Source organism: Coturnix japonica, chromosome 4, assembly GCF_001577835.2.
Source record: "Coturnix japonica isolate 7356 chromosome 4, Coturnix japonica 2.1, whole genome shotgun sequence".
Lineage (NCBI taxonomy): Eukaryota > Metazoa > Chordata > Aves > Galliformes > Phasianidae > Coturnix > Coturnix japonica.
In genome coordinates this window covers 50,427,219-50,433,218 of record NC_029519.1, presented here as the reverse complement: position 1 = coordinate 50,433,218, position 6,000 = coordinate 50,427,219, and the positions used below count along the sequence as shown (strand labels likewise).

The 6,000-nt window shown below is 35.8% G+C and overlaps 1 protein-coding gene across 3 annotated transcripts in view; it reads right to left on the bottom strand.

Annotated features, from left to right (window-relative positions):
• ARSJ (arylsulfatase family member J) overlaps positions 1-6,000 on the bottom strand; it is a 180,922-nt gene that overhangs the window by 168,548 nt on the left and 6,374 nt on the right. For all 3 annotated transcript variants that reach the window (XM_032444043.1, XM_032444040.1, XM_032444041.1), the window contains exon 4: positions 5,586-5,644. The gene's annotated coding sequence lies outside the window, so the exon portion shown is untranslated. The remainder of the gene's footprint in view (positions 1-5,585; positions 5,645-6,000) is intronic.

Genomic DNA, 6,000 nt, shown 5'->3' with positions numbered 1-6,000 from the left:
AAAAAAGAAAAAAAAAAACAACCAAAAAAACCAAACCCAATCAACCTTTAAAACTGTGGTATAGAACTCATCTGGTTGGAACGTTCAAGCTATATTGCTCTGGCTCATGCTTTAATCAGGTAATGAATAGAGCATGGCACAGAAAAATAATAATAATAATTGCAGTCTTTGCACTGTCTTATTGTTTGTTTAAGCCTGTCCAACTGAGACTCCTTGCACTATACGCCCCTGGTTGCATTCCATTTGAAACAAAGGCGTATTTCAGGGAAGTACCTCTCACAAAGACGTACTGATGAACCAGAAATCAGAGTCTGGACAAATGACCATTTTATTTTAAACACAGCTCTATTGTTTCACTCTTTCTTCTCCTTGGGAATAGATGTTTCATTATTTAAAACAGAGGCTGAAAAGCAAATGGACTCCTCCCTTTTCCATAAGTAATCTCCTCCACTGCACTACAGAAATGCAATGGTTTCCATGACTCCTCTCACAATATTTTTTTTTCAGGCTTGCCCTGAAATAAATTACTGTAAAGAATAAGAATGAACTTCATGCACCTGAATGACTTACACCCACAAAACCCTTTGTGTCTTGATACATATACAGTGATTTCTGTGACCATTTCTCCATCACACAGTAGTTTCAGTTTGACCTTCTACACCACCTATACTTTACTCTTGTTCACATTTGCTATTTCCAATGCCTTCATTTCCACCAACATCATCCTTGTGGGTTTTTTTTGTTTGTTTTTATTCCAACTCTCAAACTGCCTCTAATGGAATATGTTTCTTCAAAAGTGCATTTTCAGCTCTTTCATGGACATGAAATAAATCAAAGGGAGGAACCACTACCATCTTCAGAATTTGCAGATTTCAAGAACTGATCTGAGTCATTAACATGTTAATTAAATTTAGTCTTGAAGTACTGTCTTTCTGGGAACCAACCTGTTTCTGTTCAATGTAAAACCCTCTTCAAACAAATTTACATAATAAAACCAAGACTTGGGTAGACATAGAGGAATATTTGTATGCTATAGCCCAAAATCCACACCCAAAGATGGAAATTATATGGATTAATAGCTACTCTAATGTTCTGTAATCTACAAATGAAAATACACATCCAAAAAGATTCCTTCTACTGGTACAAAATGCATCAGCGATGAATGTAATAGACAGAACATTTTATCTTTATAAAAAAAAACACTGATTCTTTAGTTCATCTTCCCAGAAGCAGAGTGCAGTTTACAGGTCTGTGTTCACAAGACACGAGAACTGAGCTTGTTCTACTCTGAAAAGACAAAGTTGGGGGTTAACCTTAAGCTATATAATGGAATGCCTTAAAGACGGCTCCTTGGAGTACAGTGACAGTATGAGAGGCAATGGAGACAAAGATCAACACAGGATTTTTTATCTGGGAAAAAAAAAAAAGTTGTTATCATAAAAAAAGTCTAACACTGGAAAAAGTTTCCCAAACTTTCTGGAATCACCATCCTCAGAAGTGTCCAAAGCTCAAGTGGATAGGCTCTGAGCATCCAACACGAGCATGATCTACTTTGAGTCGGGGCTGGACTTGATCAAATCCTGATGTTTTTTCCAACCTAAATTATTTTATGAAGGATCACAGTGTTAATGGTCAGAGCTACTCTAGATATCACAATCTCTAGAACTTTAAAACATCTTCTGAGGCAACATTAAGCAGCAGGCCTCTCTTCTGCAGGACGAAGATTCACCATGATCTCCAAATATTCTAACCTACATGTAAAACATTTCTATAATGGATTTCAGTATTTTTCTTCATTCACATGGAAGCAAAAAAATATATATACAGAAGAGAATCACACAAGTTTCTCTCATTACTAATACATTAATGGATAACAGGAGAAACTTAAGTATAACAAGCCACTGTTCCAAATATAATGCACTTGCATACACTTTACACAGCCTTGGAATGAAACTAAGAATCAATTTCCCTTAGCAAAATATTCGATATATAATTCAAAGTTCCCATGAGAGCTTTAATATAAATGTGTGTAGTCACAGACAGTAGCTGTGATTAAATCACTAAAGTTCCAGTCAAAGCCAGTGTCTTGCAGAAGAGCATTCACGTGAGTAGAACAACACATGGAATGCATGGTGATAAGACAGCATCAATACAACTGCAAAAGAGTTTGATGATTTCTGCTGAGAAGTGCTCCAACTGTTCTTTCTCCATCACAAGTTAGGGCCCGCATCACTCAGTCAGCAGTCACCTGTCCATTCCTGTTCTTGCCCAATTTCAGTTTGCTTGGGAGTTCATAAACAGAGATAAGGTTGCATAGAATAATTCTAAGCAGAGATAACAGTGCTGGGTAGAACATAATTTATTCTCTTTTCTTTTGCACAAAGGGGAACAAAGCAGTGGTCAGATTCCAAGGTTCTAGATCTTAAGTACTTCAGATGTATAAGCTAAGTTTTCACTGCATTCAAATCAATGAGTACAGTTTATCTTTTCCCTAACTAAAGAATAGGAAATGTGCACTTGTGACTTCAGGGAAGAGAGGCAAAAAAACCCAACCAAACAAACAAAAAAAAAATCCATTGATCTAGTAGGTTTATCAAAAAGCAAATTGAGGTAACACAGCCACCATTCAAGATTTTTTATAATGTGATTGCAGCAACACACAACTACTACACAACAAGACATGGAAAAGCAACTGTAGTTCCACAAAAATCTTAAGTAGTAATCAGTGTAGAAAATGTAGAGTCATTTGTCAGAAGTGATTAATGATTTTCTCCATCGGTCATACATGTAAAGAAGATATAAGCTAAGCAGTTTCATACACCCACAACTATAATGATTTTTTTGATGAAGACAAGGAAGTAAAAGTAAGCTGCAAAGTTTAATACAAGAAAAAGGCAGGAGGAGGAGACCAGGAAGAAAGACAAAACAAAAGCACACAAAATGCTTGCTCAAAAAGGAATGTTCAGGTGGGGTTTTGAATGTCTCCAGAGAATCAGACTCCACAACCTTCCTGGGCAGTCTGTTCCAAGGTTCTGCTGTAAGTTTCTTCCTCATATTTAAACAGAACCTCCTATGTTCCAGCTTGCACTCATTGCCCCTTGTTCTATCATTGGATGTCACTGAGAAGACAATGTAATTTAAATTGCATAGCATGTGTTCCAAAATAACTAGTTATAAAAACAAGATATAATCTTACTTGCACATAATTGGCACCTCTAAAACAGATTTTGATTGTGGAATTTTAGACTGTGGTCCCATTTCTTACATGAAAACAGAAGAAAACACAGTATGATGCTTGCAGCAGGTAGATGTGCTGACAGAAGGGAGACTGATCACTGGTATAGTATAAATAAAGGCTTCCACAGCACTCAGAAGAGAGTCTGAAGAAAGATTTTGTTTAACTTTGTTAAAGTTAAGGAAGATGGCAAGTAGCTCATAGCAAGTACTGCAACATACAAAGATCAAATAGTGAGAACAAAATTCTTTAAAAGATATGTTATTACTTGAGAAACTGAAGAACAAAAAGGAATGACTTTCTGGAAAGTCTGCTTTTCTAGATGTAATACAAAACCAACTTCTACTAAGCTTAAAATGGCGGGTGGTGGTGACTGCAGTACAACATTTTAGAAGATTATAGTAGTGTTCACAGGATGAAACACAAGTACACAAGTATTTGTTTGGAATACGTGGCATGAGGATACAGCAGTGGCTACTCAAAAATTGGGTAATTTCTTTTTGGTTTGCCATTGGTACAGAGTGATTTTTGCATGTCTCCTACTAGACTCATTGAAGGGGTTATAACAAGATTAACAAGCATTGCTAGTGAAGGCACACAGCTGTCACAAGGAATTTAACACTAGATGTTACTGACTTAACAATGCACTACAGTGCTGCTAAGATGTACTTAGGGCACTTGAAATACCACATACATCCTTCGTGCTTTGTGGACTTGCATCAGTGACTATGTTTTGTTCCCTTAGCAGTTTCGAATCATCATACTGTTGAACTGTTTCATTTTGTTTACCACTTGCTGGAAATCACCGCCCTCAACCTCTCCTGGCTTCATCTGCAAACAAGACACTGTATTTATATTAAATAATCACCTGGTGCTCGAGTTTGAACTCAGGATCTTTGCCCTGAGCAAAGACTACAAATGTCCTGACAAGAAGGTTGAAGAGCTCTATCCTGTTTATTTTCTCTCTCAAGTTCTGTAAGTCTCTAGTAACAATCCTGGATCAAAATGGACCTCCCGACTTAAGACTATTATCCTACTACTGCAGAAACTCAGTACTACAAATTATTCGAAAGACTTATGAAACTCATCTTAAAAACAGTATTTTTATAACAAATGGAAAAAGTAAAAAAGAAATAAAAATTAAAAAATTAGGGTCATTACTAGTTTACTTAGTAAAGTCTATAAAACATTCGGCTAGAGCACTGTCCTAGGAGATGGAAAATGTGTTTAGGCATTCACAGAAGTAGAACCTGAATTCTTCTCTAGAGGCTGTAAAACTGTTTCTTTTTCGGACAACTGCTGAGTGCCATCTTTAAAAACAAACACGTAAGATCACTGAGCCCAATGCAGTTTTTTCATCTTATTACTCAAAACTGAACCAAGAACAAACAAGCAAACATCCCCCCTCCCTCTAATTAAGGCTAAGAACATCCATTTATAAAACAAAACTGAACACCCATATGAACACACTGTATCACACACCCCTGATGATTATCTCCTTATCAAACGATGAATTATATCTCCATTCAATTTATAACTTCCCCGAGTCCTTACTGGGACACATTAGCTCTATTCGTTACTCTTGTGTTTCAGGTGAGGTAATGAGAGTAAACAAGCTGCAATTTTTTGGGTCTAGTGTTTGCTTTAGGAGGTGTGGTAAGACAATGCTCTTATTAGTGAGAAGAGTTGCAAGAACCAAATAAAATGCTGCTAGAGTACTACATTGGTTTGCTCTGATACCCTTTCCTCCCCCCGCCCCTATCAAACAGAAAGGCATTTTAGTAAAGCATATAAGCATTATCAGATATTTCATTTATGGTCACAAGCTACTAGTTTTTCCTGTTTTAAAAGAAAATGACAGAAGCCACAGTTTATCATCATGTAAGATTAAGTTATAACTCTATCAGCAAGCCCAATCACTACTAAAGTCACATACCAAGGAAGTATAAACATAAAGCATATTTAGGCACTTTGTTGCATGGATTTACTCTGTTGGCATTCCAGTTTTGAACTTGGTATTACAATACGCAGCTGGCGTATTTGGTTAAAAATGAATCTCAGTTGGTTCTGAAAAAGCAGGTTAGGAATAAAAGTAGTACCAACACTATATTTTGCTAAGTACTTGGATAGCTTCATTCCTATTTTTAAATCATATTAGCATTCAGTAGCCACTTCTTCATCTTTAACAAACTAATCAGATCAAGCAAGTCACATCACATAATGAAACTTCGAATGGGGATTTCTGTAATATCTTTTGAGACTTTAAAATGGCAAAAAGCCATACTAACAGTATCTGTCATTTGTTCTCTTGCTAAAGCTTAAAAAAAATAAATAAAAATATAGTTCTTACCTTCTTCTAAGGAGGGTAAGAATGGCTTCAGATGCTCTTTGCAAATGCAGCTTAGAAACCTGAAAAATGACAAGTTAAATTTGTAAATATTTACACATTTTAACAGCAATTAGAAACACACACTTTTAATCCATACAGATTGTGAGTTTACAAGAATTAGCTTGGTAAGTGATACAACAATTCTTTGGCATTTCAAATTTCACCTGAATGATACTAATAGCATTTTAGTTCGTGGCTCTAATTTCAATTCCCAAAGAATTAAAGAAAGAATCACAACTTGACTTAGAAGTTTATGGAAAGAAACAATAATAAATAAATAAATAAATAAATAAATAAAGGACACAACATTTGAACACCAACATCACTGTTGCTATTCTGTATTTTTGAAAACTGTTACTGCAGTATTTGAGAGGAA